The sequence below is a fragment of the Lutjanus erythropterus genome, chromosome 16 (assembly GCF_056507025.1).
Source record: "Lutjanus erythropterus isolate fLutEry1 chromosome 16, fLutEry1.hap2, whole genome shotgun sequence".
NCBI classification, from domain to species: Eukaryota; Metazoa; Chordata; class Actinopteri; order Lutjaniformes; family Lutjanidae; genus Lutjanus; species Lutjanus erythropterus.
This window is the reverse complement of record NC_139332.1, coordinates 7246617-7260731: the sequence shown is the minus strand read 5'-3', so window position 1 is coordinate 7260731 and position 14115 is coordinate 7246617. Positions and strand designations below refer to the sequence as shown.

The 14115-nt window shown below is 37.5% G+C and overlaps 1 protein-coding gene across 2 annotated transcripts in view; it reads right to left on the bottom strand.

The window, feature by feature from the left end:
* Positions 1-13379, bottom strand: part of phactr4a (phosphatase and actin regulator 4a) — a 49268-nt gene extending 35889 nt beyond the window's left edge. Inside the window, exons 1-2 of one of the 2 annotated variants that reach the window (XM_084738387.1) lie at positions 13036-13379; positions 6959-7067 (exon numbers count right to left, since the gene is read on the bottom strand). The gene's annotated coding sequence lies outside the window, so the exon portion shown is untranslated. Of the gene's footprint in view, positions 1-6958; positions 7068-11114; positions 11293-13035 lie in introns of those variants that run through there. The other variant, XM_084738388.1, reaches the window with a different exon arrangement.
* Positions 13380-14115: the final 736 nt, after the last annotated feature.

Here is a 14115-nt window from a genome sequence, read left to right as displayed (position 1 = left end):
TAGATATCGTGATAGATTTTGGATATTGTTATATCGTGATATGTCAGAAGTGTTGTCTAGGCTGCATTCCAGTTAAGTGATGTCATTTTGAGAATTTACCAGACTGTTCCAGCTGATCTGTTATTTGCTTTTACTCACTTAGGCATTATATCCACATTACTGATGATTATTTATAACATAATCTAACATTTTGTGAAAGCACCAATAGTCATCCCTGTAATACTGTTGCAATATAATATAACAAACGTATTTCATCCCCTCAGCCACTTCCACCCTTTGGAGTACACAACATATCAGTCACAACTTACACGATCAATAATTATCAATATCGACTGATATGAAACTTCACTATCGTGATAGTTTTTTTTGGCTATATCGCCTGGGCCTACTCACACATGAATACAACTGGGTTCATTGAATTCGTAAGAGTTTCACCTTTCCAGTTAGACCCAATTTATGTTATTCCAATACTATTTAGTAGCGGTGTAACAATTCACTCATGCGCCCGATGCATCAGACTTTAATGTGTTAGATACGAGTGCATCGGTTCAGACGGCCCTGCATCGGTAAAAAGCTGAACATGAATCGGAAACGAATCGATGCAACACTAGCGTATCGATACATCTCATTGGGATGCGTATACATTTAATTTTGGCATCAGGGAGCTGCCACTGTTAACTTCCCTCCGTCTTCTCTCTCCCGCTGTCTCTGCCTGCACCGCTCTCACTGGACGCCCACTGCCGTGCTCACAAAACAAGCGCTCCCTCCTCCCTCTCCTGTGTCTCCTCTTCATTTGCTCATAACAGACGGCGCTGAAAACAGCGACAGAAGTGACATTGTACTACGTTGCACCACCAAACTTTCATAACGCTTAAGTGTAGACTGAGTTTGGGTTTCATAAGAAAGATGAGAAACGCTGCTGCAGATCATTTATGTAAAACGTGTCTGACAGCAGAGAACAGAGACACGAGTCTGACCCACAGAGACGTCATGTCACTGTGAGAGCAGGTAACACTTCACTGTTCCTCCACACTGATCAAAACCACAGCACTCTTCATATGAAACAGAGCAGCACATCATCTTACTGCAAAAGTACTGATATTTTAAATAGTTTTAAGTTTTCTCATTTATCTCATCTCATTTACACATTAGACTCATAATAAGATATAAACATCACTGTAATGTCTCCTTCTCTCCGTCTCTACTGTTACTATATTTAGTAAAACTATCAGGATTTTTGGCAACTAACAGCACTCTACAAATGTAGCATTATTTGAATCAAAATGTAAAGACTGACACATTGCATTGTCTTGTATTGCATCGTATTGTATTGTATCGTATTGTGACAGAGCTGAATCATATCGAACCGAATCGTTGGCCACTTAAAGATTTAGAAAATATATTGTATCATTGAACATGTATCGAGATGCGTATCGAATCGTCTCAGTCAGTGAGATACAAACCCCTACAATTTAGGGACCCCAGTATGGCGGAATACTGAAATACACCATAGTTATAGTTAAATGCAAAATACTCCAGGGGGTTAGCATAATGTGGGTCTGACCCTTGGGTACCCGTAGAAGCCATATTTATTCAGATATCTTCAGGTGAGAGCAGGGTTGGTACCAGTGGATGCCATGTTTATGTCATCAAGATTTACATGATAGATGGATCTTTACTCTTACTTTAAAACTTTGAGTCTGCTACAGCCTATTACAGATGGACAGATGTAAGACACACAGACAACCAAATGCGTGATCCCCTCCAGGCTTACACCTGGCTGAGATCATAAAAATCACTGAAACGAAACACAATTTCATCAAAACTGAAAGTTGAGTGGTTGGGAGATTATGGCAACCCAGAGCAGCTGATATTAAAGTTTAATTTTACAGGAACTTACTAAAGTTATTCAAATCAGTGAAGACTCCAGATGTCCTTTATTACTCAGTAAATCAATGAATGACTCTCAGGGCACTTCAATAGATTGGATGTTCTTTGCAGCTAATTGGGGGGGCTGATTGAAGCTTAACAAAAGCTCTGTTGTCTTACTGAAGACAAAATAGTGCATTAATTAGCCCACACACCAACTGCAAATCTATGCTGAATCCTGCTAGACTAAAAGGCAAATCAACATATTATTCAGAATTTCATTTAAAGAGACATGAAAACAGTTGTCCTGAATTGCCAGCCAATTACACAATTGCATGAAAAAAAAAAGCTTGAAGCACAAAATCGCAGGTTACAGTGTTGAGAAGAACCAGAGCAGAGGCAGCAAAATGAAGGAATGAAATGCGTATTGACTACTCTCAACAATATTGACTTTTCCCCTGTTTTACTGATGAGTTTTAATCCCTTTGGTTTAAACAAATCAGACTCAAGATGGGGGTACATGAGCATGCTGTGACCCATTATCATCTTTTATTAAGTGATGTTTAAAACGCTCAAAGACGAGACAAAAGAAATCACTGTTTGACTATTCCTGATAAAGTGGAAAAGCAAAAACATGTGTACCAGCAGATAACCAAATAATAATTTAGAAACATGCAAAATGTACTAACTGCCTCTGTGTGATGGAATGAGACATTCACTGATGGGGTAATATTTCTCAGGCTGCAGTCATCATCAGACAATTAAGTCTATTTGTCATTTCCATTCATTTTAAGTGACTGAGAATAAAATTAGACTTTCAAATTATGTTTTAGTGAGCTTTCTGTCAATTTGTATTAGGACATTTAAATCTTTCCACAGCTACCAAACATCTAGATAGGATTGTCCTGTTCATGAAGCAGCAGCAGAGCTATAAAATGTTCGTTGTACAAGTAATTTTCCATGTAAAGCTACACGAAGCCTGACACTGAAACATGTTTTTATGCAATCCGGATTCCACAAAAGTTGTAAAATTGAGTAAAATGTAAATAAAAACAAATGGCAGTGATTTGCAAAAACCTTTTGACCTATATTCAGTTGAATACGGTATAAAGGCAAGATAGATAATGTTCAAACTGATTAAATTTTTTGTAAACATACATACCGAATTCGATGCCTGCAACATGCTGCAAAAAGGTTGGGCAGAAGCATGTTTACCACTGTCACACATCAGCTCTTCTTTTATCAGCATTAGGAAACTGAGGAAACTAATAGTTAAAGATTGGAGAGTTAAATTCTTTCCCATTCTTGCTTGATACATGACTTAAGAATGCTCAACAGTCCAGGTTCTCCATTGTTGTATTTTGTACTTCATAACGCAGCACACATTTTATATGGCAGACCGGTCCGGACAGCAGGAAGGCCAGTTAGAACACATGCAGAATGTGTCTTGGCATTGTCTTGCTGACATAAGGAGAGACATCTCTGGAAAAGACATCTGGATGGCAGCATATGTTGCTCCAAAACCTCTATGTACCTTTCAGCATCGTCTGGGCCTTTGCAGATGTGACAATTACCCATGATGCCATGGGCACCGACACACTCCCATACCATCACAGATGCTGGCTTTTAAAGTTAGCGCTGGTAACAATCTGGTAAAAATCCTTTTCCTCTGTAGTCCAGAGTTTACAACGACCCCGATTTTTGAAAACAACTGAAATGTGGACTCATCAGGCCACAGCACACTGTTCCATTTAGCATCAGTCCATCTCAGATGAGCTCCGGCCCAGAGATGTTGGATGATGTTGTTGAAACATCATGTTGCAGATGGTGAAATTCCTAAATTCCTGAAGTTCTGTGTCAGGAAACATTGTTCTCACTAGGTGGTGAACTTTATCCCGTCCTTACTTGTGAATGACTGAGCCGTTTGAGGATGCCTCTTTCACACCTAATCATGATACTGTCTGTTATCTACTACCTGTTGTCAATAAACCTGTTTACCTGTGGAATGTTTCACACAGATATTTTTTGAGCATTTCCCAACTTTCCCAGTCTTTTATTGACCCTGTCCCAACTAGAATGAATGTACATTTACACAAAACAATAATGTTTATCAGTTTGACCATTAAAGTCTTTGTACTGTATTCAATTGATTAAAAGTTGAAAATACTTTGCAAATCATTACATTTTGTTTTTATTTTTGTTTAACACTGCATCACAACTTTTTGGGATTGAGGTTGTATGCAAGTATTTTTCTGATGCATTCTGCAAGGTAGAAAAGATCAAATAACTTCTAAAATATAAAATAAGTTCTGAAGAACTAAAATCAGACCTCTCTTATTGAAGTCCAGGCACCGGAATGCTTGGGGTGTTTCTATTTCATGCAAATTGAATCAAAAGCACTATATAAATAATGCAAATGACCTCAAGATGTCACACACAATAACAGCATACAGCAGCGAAGGTACAAAGGAATCCCTTTGACAGCTGCAAATGGAGTAGAGCAGCTTCTTTCAGCCACTTTCAACCCAATACGTTACAAACAGAAAGACAGTTTGTGCTGAACACTGAGGGAATAGCAAAACAAGCTTAGTACTGTATGTGTTGCAAGCAGAGGCAGATGGAGAAAGCTGTAAATTTAATCAACTGATGGTTTAACATTATCTACCAAAAGCTTCAGCTTTAACTGCAAAATATATATAGTTAACATGTATCATACTAATTATAGTTAATATGTGTTACCAGGTAAGCCAGGCTTAACAGGTAAGAGGTTGTTGGTGACATTATTGTCACGTGACATCATGCAAAACACTAGTCACTTAGTGATGTTGATGTTGAAGTCATGCTCTACTTTTCATGGGGATGTTCAGTCAGTGCTGATGGTAAATGTAGTAAATTCAAGCAATCAGTTCCTCAATGCTACACTGACTGAGAAAGCTGAGCTCTCCTTCTTGCAGCAGTACCTAAATATACCAGGATGCACTACTTGTGAGTTTCTGACACCCATGCCCATATTGCTGTGTATCACCACCTAGCCTAAGATTATGAAGAGGCAAAGTCACGTCCCTTTCACTGTGCCCCATGGGACCTTACTTCAGAAAAAATATGAACGATTGACTAAGGCCAGAGACAAATTATTTTTTGATTCTGGCTGAACTGTGCTACCACTTACACAATTTGAAACTGAATTTCAAAACTAAAGAAATTTTCTGTTTATCGTAGGTTTGACAATAATTTAATTTTATGTGAAACTGCTCAGTGAACTACCATAATGTTCGGACTATTGAGCGCACCTGAATATAAGCCGCACCAACTAAATTTAAAAAGAAAAAAAAAATTGTACATATATAGGTTGCACTTGTCTATAAGCCACAGGTGTCCACGTTGTAACATGAGATATTTACACAGGAAGATGGTACACAGAAAGATTTTTTTAATTTTTAATTAAATAAATGCTTTTTTCCGAAAACAGTGCCTATAACACGACAGTAAATTGACAGTAAAACGACAGTAACAAGGCTGGTTAAAAAAATGCCAAGCTTGCGTGCAGCAGCTCTATTTCCTTCTTCGACAGCCAGATCAATTGCCTTTAACTTAAAAGCTGCATCATATGTATTTCTTCGTGTGTTTTCCATGATGCAGGAAGAACAACAGATTTTGCATCAGGAGAACTCAGTTTTTTCCCAGTAAGTATAGCGCACACTGAGGAATTCATTGCTTCAATTAACTACTTCAATCAACACTGTCTTGACATCCACATGAAAAGTGCCAAATTTTCCCTTTAATGCATCAGTTCTTTATGATAAATAATAAAATGTTGTGACTTAGGAAAAAATTCAATCAGGTTTCTCCGGTGGGGATGCACAACAAATGCTGGGACTAATAAAATTCCGGTCAATAATGGTAAATTCAAATTATTTATTACTCTGATAATTAAATTAAAGCAGACAAATATCAGTTACAATAATATCTGATTTGACAGATTAAGCCAGAGGATTTAATTTGAATTCTTTGGCAAAATGCTCTGGAAAAGCTAAAGTATATTTGTTAAATTTTTTTGATGGAAAAAATAAAATAAACTATTAATAAACTAAAAACAAATAAACGGAGTCAGAACTGTTTTTTGTTTGTTGCAATAGCGATGTCAGTTGGTTAAGTCACAGTGGTGGAATATTAAATCATCCATCTTTGCAAGCACCACCATAGCCTTTTTATCCTCGGAGTGCATTAACTACAAGTTAAAATATGTTTTTATGTGCAAAAAGGTGAAATTATTACCTTATCAGTATCAGCTGAAAAAAAATTCTATCATTCCCCAGTAATTGTTCTTACATTGTTCATCAGAGGTCAGCAAGTCACAGCCTAACACCGAATTGACAAGTCAATCAGTCACCAAAGATGACAATATTTTCCAAACTGTCATATCTTTCATTTAGCCTAACATTTCACAACAGTGCAAAACCAAGTCCGTTCTAATGAGAAAATAAGATGATGAACAGCAGAGAGGCAATTTAGACTCTGAAATGACTCATGCCAAACACAATGAGACTATTAAATTACAAATTCACAATTTTGAATTTCCTGTGGCTTTAAGGCAGAGCAGTTGGGCAGGGAGACAGATCACAGTGTCAAGATCAGGATCACGAACACAGATAAAGACAAACTGTGTTGTCTCTCCCAGTGAGCTTCACAGTAATGATTCAAATGATAGTCCTGCCTCTAATTGGTCAAAAATCAGTAGGTGCAGCCACTGTGACGTGAGCAGGGGAGGGTCCTAACAGCAGTATCAAACCGCACTTTGGAATGACAAAAGTTCTTTGACAACAAACGTGCAGGACCAAGCCTGTGTGACTGAACAGACTGCACAGACTGCACAATGTGTACACTGTTGCATAAAAGGGCGAGTGTAGCCGGGCAGGCAGGTATTTGACCTTCTTATCAGGTGGACTTGGCCAGGTTCTAATGATATTTTGATAAACCACAGGTTCTCTGTGAATTCAGCCTTCAAATGTAGTCTCGATGAAAGAAAAGTGCAACAAGCCAATACTAGTTACTGCAGTCAGCGACAAATTGTGTCATTTTGCCAACTTACTTCTATTGAAGATCATTGATCGTCAGTTAAATCTTCCCCAGAATCCCTGTCCCTGCAGTTTGGCTGGGACTTCCAGCAGAACAACTGAGCAGCAGTGATTACAGCAGACCTGTAAAATATACAAACAGACAGGTACATAAAACAGGTGGACACAAAGTCAATTTCCTTCTTGCTGCTGTTTTTTTTTTTTTTTTCAAATGTTAACCTGAACGCATGTTGAGTAAACTCAGTTTATTATCAGATAGGGCTTAAGTGGGTGCCATTTTCTTGGATTAAAGCACAGATCTTTTTGTCAGAAGACAGTCATCACCATTGACTTAAATGCCTCTAAAATTGTGTGTTCATTACCAGGCATGCAAACTGAAGAGGCTAGCCTGCCTTGAACTTTTAAATTAGCTAGATGTAGTTTTCTAACAGCGTTCAACCCTCTGTCTGAACAGCTTTGGTTCAGTCCAACTGGTTTGACAAGTCTTAGGCTATAATGTATACACAGCACATGCTCAACAGCTGCAGCTGTGCTGAACACCACTTCAAAAGACCCATTTAAAAGGCTTGTGTCCACTACTCTAGTGTGTATGTCACTACTACATTTCACACTCTGGTTATCCAACAAATGTCCACAGGAATATTCATCTACAATGTAGGCGATTCAGAGCACTGCCTTAAAGACTTAAATACTTTGGTACAATGACCAACAATCAAAAAGACTCCATGTTTTTTTTAAAATAATGAAACTGGTGGAATGTATAAAAGTACACTTACTTGGTTACGTTACTCAAAATCATGTACACTTTAGAGTATTCTCATTTTCCACTACTTTATACCTCCTCCACTACACTGTCAAGGGAATACTGTACTTTTTACTCCCCTACATTTATTTGATAACTTCAGTTACTTGTAACTTTGGATCAATCATTATATATATTAAAAGAAAAACTGATGGAACTACAACCACTACAAGGTAAACACAATTACTACTGTTTGAGTTATTTTGCATGGGAGTCTATGGCAGAAAATCACGGTTTCATATCAATTTAGTCTGAGCTTATTAACAAAGACAGCCCTGTTTATTTATTTTCTTTCCATTTGAAAAAGGCTTAATCTATTAATTATTCATTGTTTCCAACCTGCCCCTAGAGAGAGAGAGAAGTTGATACGTATTTGAACTCACAAATAATTCACTAGATAAAGTTCAGCACTGCTGCAACCCAAGTCTGTTCTCAAATATCCCCCAGGTGCTCTAGGCCCAAGTGAGCTCCGGCTCAGAAATTCAACTACTAGCTGGTGCAAGCTGGCAGCAAAGCAAACACAGAGGTGAGTTAATGTGCACTGCTTTGTGGGCATACAAGCCAGTAAACTAGAGCAGCTGAGCCAGTCGACTCAGTCCTCGCATTGTAATGCTGAAGCCCTTAGGACACCACGTGAACGTGTACAAACAGACACAGGTTCACACCCAGTCCTGTCATTATTTTACAGAGCATCCAAAGGTTGAAGAGGAGATACCTATGTCCGGTTACAAGCCACTGCTTCAATGTTGTCTCTGTGTCCAAGCCCACATTATCTCAGCATTAGCAATACTGTGTGCAATCTAAAGGATGGTGGGCAAAATGGCAGCAAGATTTTCAGGTTTGGTAACATGATCTAACAGTAGTATTTCAGTACTTTCACACAAGTGCAAGTGTATACCTTTTTGTATTTTGGTATGAGTTGAGTCTTTACATCTTTTTACACAATTCAGTTGCAATACCATGAGGAATACACAGTATAAATGATTGAGGACAGCTTCAGACTGACATTTCAGCATGAATATACTTAGCAATAAAACCACTAGAATTGCAACTATTAATCAAATAATCAATTATCAAATTAGTAGCAACTATTTTGATAATTGACTGATCAGATTGAGTCCTTTTTAAGTCCAGATTCTCTGATTTCAGCTTCTTATATATGTGAATATGTTCTGGTGCGTCTTCTTTATGAGAGTGAACTGAATATCTTTGCGTTGCAGGTGAAACAAGACATCTTGTGTGTCATGGAAACACTGATGGGCATTTTTCAAAATTTCTAGCATTTTTCGGACTAAACAACTAATCGATTAATCCAGAAAATAATTATTTTACAATTATTTGACAATGAAAATAATTGTTAGTTGCAGCCCTAAACCAGGCTGATATTGAACAAGATAATGACAATTACAGCTGCAATGATTAGTCGATTAATAAATTGAAACAAAATAAATTGCTAATAATTTTGATTACTGATTAATCGTTTTTCATTTTTCAAACAAAAATGTCAAATATTAGCTGGTTCAAGCTTCTTAAATGTAAAGATTTGCTGCTTTTCTTTGTCATTTATGATAATAATGAAGAGTCTTTGGGTTGTGGACTGTTGGCTGGACAAGAGAAGCAATTTGAAGACATCACTCTGGGCTCCAGCAAACTGTGATTAACATTTCTCATTATTTTGACATTTTATGGACTAAACAATAAAGAGATTAACTCTGAAAATAATCGGCAGATTAACCAATAATGAAAATCATAAGTTACATCAATAATTTAAGTCTGTAAAAGTATTTTTATCACCTTAACCCATATTCTTCTTATCTTCCATATTAATGATTCATTTTGCATTCAGCATGATGCTTGTGAGAAAACAGTTTGTACATTTTTTTTGTCTTTTTTTATTTTTTATTTTGAGTATTTCTTCACACAATACTAATGTAAAATCACATCACAAGTAACTAAGCCATTGCTGGCCAGGATGCAATTCACTCTAATAAATCAAAGCATGTTCTAGACAGCCCCAGAAAGATTTGCAAACCACTAGTGTCAACTGGTATCATGCTAATTGGATAAGTAAGCTTACTGCCAGGCATGCTGCTAGCCTGTCATCAAAATAAAACACACAAAACATGCACCTGATCCAAGACTGCAACAGCTCAGCCTTTGAATTCACAGTGTTTATTCACATGAATATAAAACCAAATTCAGGACACTTTACTTTGTGATAATAAACTCTAAACACACCTGGTTAATATAGATTTTACTCACTTTAGATTTTACTTACTTTACTGTTTTTGATAAAAGATTATGCTGCCTTAGCAAAGCAATAATGACTTCTGAGATTGCTGCACGATGAATGATACAGTTTTTAAGAAATGTCACATTCATTCATACTTCAGGTGAGATGCTTAATAGATATGATTCCCTTGAAAAGTAGATGTCTAAAATCAGCTGTGCTGTTTGCACTGCACTGGTACAGTAGTTCTTACATTTTACATAATCCTGTTTGTTCAGTGTGAGCTTCCAATTAGCTCATTAAGAACTCCCAGTCCATCGGATAAAGGGACAGAGCTCCACAGCGCTGAGAGGAGAACAATCAGCCATGGGGCCAAGTTCTTTCTGCAGACTTGGCAATCACTAAATGAAGAGCCAAGCTGGAGTTTGTTTAGGAGCGAGCTGCATGGGTCTCAATGAGCCACTGTCAACAGCTAGCTGATAATGGCACACACACACATCTGATTATATAAGCCCCACCAAGACACACAACATCAGATGCTCAATCATCTGGACACATCTCTGTTTTCTATGAATTTCCATTCTACCAGCCTCATGTTTTACCAAACTCAGCCACTTTTACAGTTTGCTTTCTATCGCAAAACGTATTAGAAAGCACAGAGCATCCCTCTGCCAAGGCTGCACAACACTCTCTGTTATAGTTTAACAAGAACAAGTTTTAAAAGTATTTTGTATCTACATTCAGATCAAATATGTCAGATATTTTTTCTGGTGTGCAGCAGTACAGAGACTCCCCACCAACAACTGTCAAGAAATCATTCTTAGACATAGACCAAGAACTCATTCCTTAGCGAGTCCTACTTTTTCATCAAATTTTTAAGAATCTTAACAAATTTTTGAGGGACACTCCAATCTGTCTGACAAATTGGACTGAAAACATTACGCCTTTGGCTGCAGTAAAAAATAACCTCCAGACAACAGTTGGATATCAGCCAGAGAAGGTGTAATTATGAACAGGATTACAGTTACGAGCCACGGTAGGCGTCCATTTCCCACCATTTGAATCCTCTGAAAATGAGGGCCAATCCCCTGCAACATGCCCCATCACCATCAATCTCTCAGCCTCATTTCAAACTCACCTCAATGTGTTTAGATTGAGATAAAATTTCCCGACACCTTTTTCTGCTGATAAACTTGGTGTAATCCCTGTCAGATGCAACAATCCGCATCTATCTGTATACAAAGCACAATAACGTGTCTGACCTGATTACAATGCTGCCCATCTAGAGCAAATACAATAAGCTGCAGCAGCTTCTTTTGTCTTCTGTCTCTCTGAGAGTCTGTGTTCTTCTATAGGGCGTATTACAGCTTTCAGTGAGTACTAAAAGCACTGGGTGCCTGTTGCAACAAGTAGACGGGCCTGTGAATGGAATGCAGAGGAAGGCTTCACAGAGAGACAATTGCTTCTCATAGAAGCCAAATACTTTACACCTGAAGCCTGCACTCATTGTAATGTAATATAAAGCTATAGCTGCCATGCAAAGGTCTGAGGGCTCAGTGACGCCTCAAATGCAAATATACTAAGTTAGAAGAATTACAAAAGAATACAAATCTAGGATTTTAACAGTGCTAGTGTGGTGAAGTGTCCTGACAACAACAGACAGACAACTAACAGCCAAAGTAAGTCAATCGTAAGATATTTTCAGTTAATTGGCATCGCCCTTGCTCAGTGGTGGAATGTAATCAAGTACATTTACTCAAGCATTGTACTTCAGTAAAAATTTAAGTTATCTGTACTGTACTCGACATTTCCACTTTATGCAACTTTATATCAGGGAGTTAATATATTCGGGAGTAAATAAAATCTGAAAGATATATTGGCTGATATCCTTTATTTATTTTTGTATTTTTATTTAATAATTAAAAAACAAAATTATGTCAGAGCATTGAAACAGCAATCTTTCACTGGTATTTTCAATAGCAATCTCCATTATGTTCTGTAAAAAAAAAAAGATACCAGACATGATGTAGGCCAGTAGTGACATGGACTTACACAGCTATACTAACACATTAACAGGTAAATCTACTTTTTATCCCACTAACCATTTGGCTCTGTCTTTTGAATGTTTGTGATAAACTGACTTAATGAGTTTAGAAAATTCTCCAATTTCTTAAGCTACCTGAGCTCTTTAAAAAACCCTTTTGGTTTAGGTCGAAAATGGACTTTCACAAAGATGAAGACTGAGCTGTTTTTCTTTTCTCACCATGAAAAGTTATCACAGGACGGTGACACTTATAGACTACATATTTTGATATATATTGTTTTTTATTTGTGTTTGTTTTGACTGGTATTGTAATTTCAATATGGTCTGCAATATTAGGAGGAATAATCACGTTTCATCATTACTCTCTATACCAAACAAAGTTCTTTTTTGTCTGTAGAATTTGTTGGATATAATAGTAAAACACTGACAGGGAGCATTTCACTGTGCAATGAATAATTTTACTTTGATATTTTAAGTACGTTTTGCTGGTAAGATTTACATTATTTCAAGTAAAGTTTTGAATGCAGGACTTATAATCGGAGGGAAGTATTTTAAGAGTGATACTATTGCTTTTACTATTGGATCTTTACTTAAAGCGATCTGAATACCTTGTATACCCACCATCCACCTCTGCCCCAGTTAACGTCAAACGTACACTAACAAGCTAACTCTCAGACAGGTACAGGTAGCAGATAACAAGGCTAACTGTGAGCGTTACACAAACAGCAACAGTCTGAATAAAGTCCTTTGAACTGTTTTCCGTTCTCCCTGTGCTTTTCTCTTCTCACCAACCAAAACTAGGTGTGTTAGCTAAAGATAGAACCGTATTACAAAGAGTACAGCCATAATGCTAATCCCTGGCTGCTGCTAGCTAAAGTAAGTTAGAGTCAGCAACAGGTGGCTGCTGTCCCTGTAGTTACTGTAGCATTAGCATTGCTAGCTAACATCAATTAGCTCACACTTGTCGTTGTAACTCAAAATGACCGGTGTATTATGTTGCACAAAGTCTACTCACCTTTTCCAGTGAACGGTTAACTCGTGTGGAAGTGTATCCAAAAGGTAGCAGACGTGTTTATCCTGTATCTCGCTGACCCCTGATTACTTTTGACACTTGTCGCTGCTGTCCATCACAGAGAGAAAGGAAGGCGGAACTAGCTTCACTAACCACCTTTTGACCCAAATAATATCACAGAAGTAACTTTCTGGAGCGGAAGAAACAAAAAAAGCACCCAAACATCCCCTGAATGTTGCACCAAATGCCGAGAGAGCCGTTAAATGGTGTGTTTAAAACGTCTTTGTGAACACTTGTTTGCTGTCAAAAGGTGTTTCACGTTAACTCGGTAGAAGATTAAATAATGTTGCGCATGCGCACTTCTTAGTAGGCTGGCTGCTCCCCCACCTGGACAAAAACAGCCGCAGAAACCACGTGACTAACTGAGCCCTGTCATGGGAGATGGCAGAAGGGAAGAACTTAGTCCTTTCTGGCAGAAATGTTGTTAACCAAACCGTGATTTTTTAAACCCTAAATCTGGCCTATTCAATAACTTTTTTGGAAGGGCCAGATTTGAAAAAAGTAAAATGCCAAGGGTCCAGTTGTTAGCATTTCCTATATCTGACCTGCAAAGTTAGGCATTCAACCATGTAAAACATTTCATCTTTTTATGTTGTTTTCATCTTATCAGTTTTCATAATCAGAAAAGACATATTATGTACAAAAATATGGGAAGAAACAATACATAATTGTAATCAGAAGTATCTTGTTGTTTTAATGCATGTGGATACGATTTTGCATTTAAAGGGACAGTTCACCCCAAAAACATAAACATATTTTTCCCCTGGCATATATCCACTTTTTTTCTTGCAGTAGAATTACTTAAGAATCAACTAGAACTACTTTCTTTCTAGTTCTAGTTGATTGTGAGCAGTTTAATGCAAGAAAGAAAGTAGTTCCCACATTAAACTGCTCACAATAAGGTCTGTAGATTATCTTGAGTAACTGGGTCATGATTTTTGGAAAGACACACTGATTTTGACTTTTTCACATGTATTTTTTGGTGCTTTGAGCACCACAAGCCGAGTGCCATTTAGTCCCATT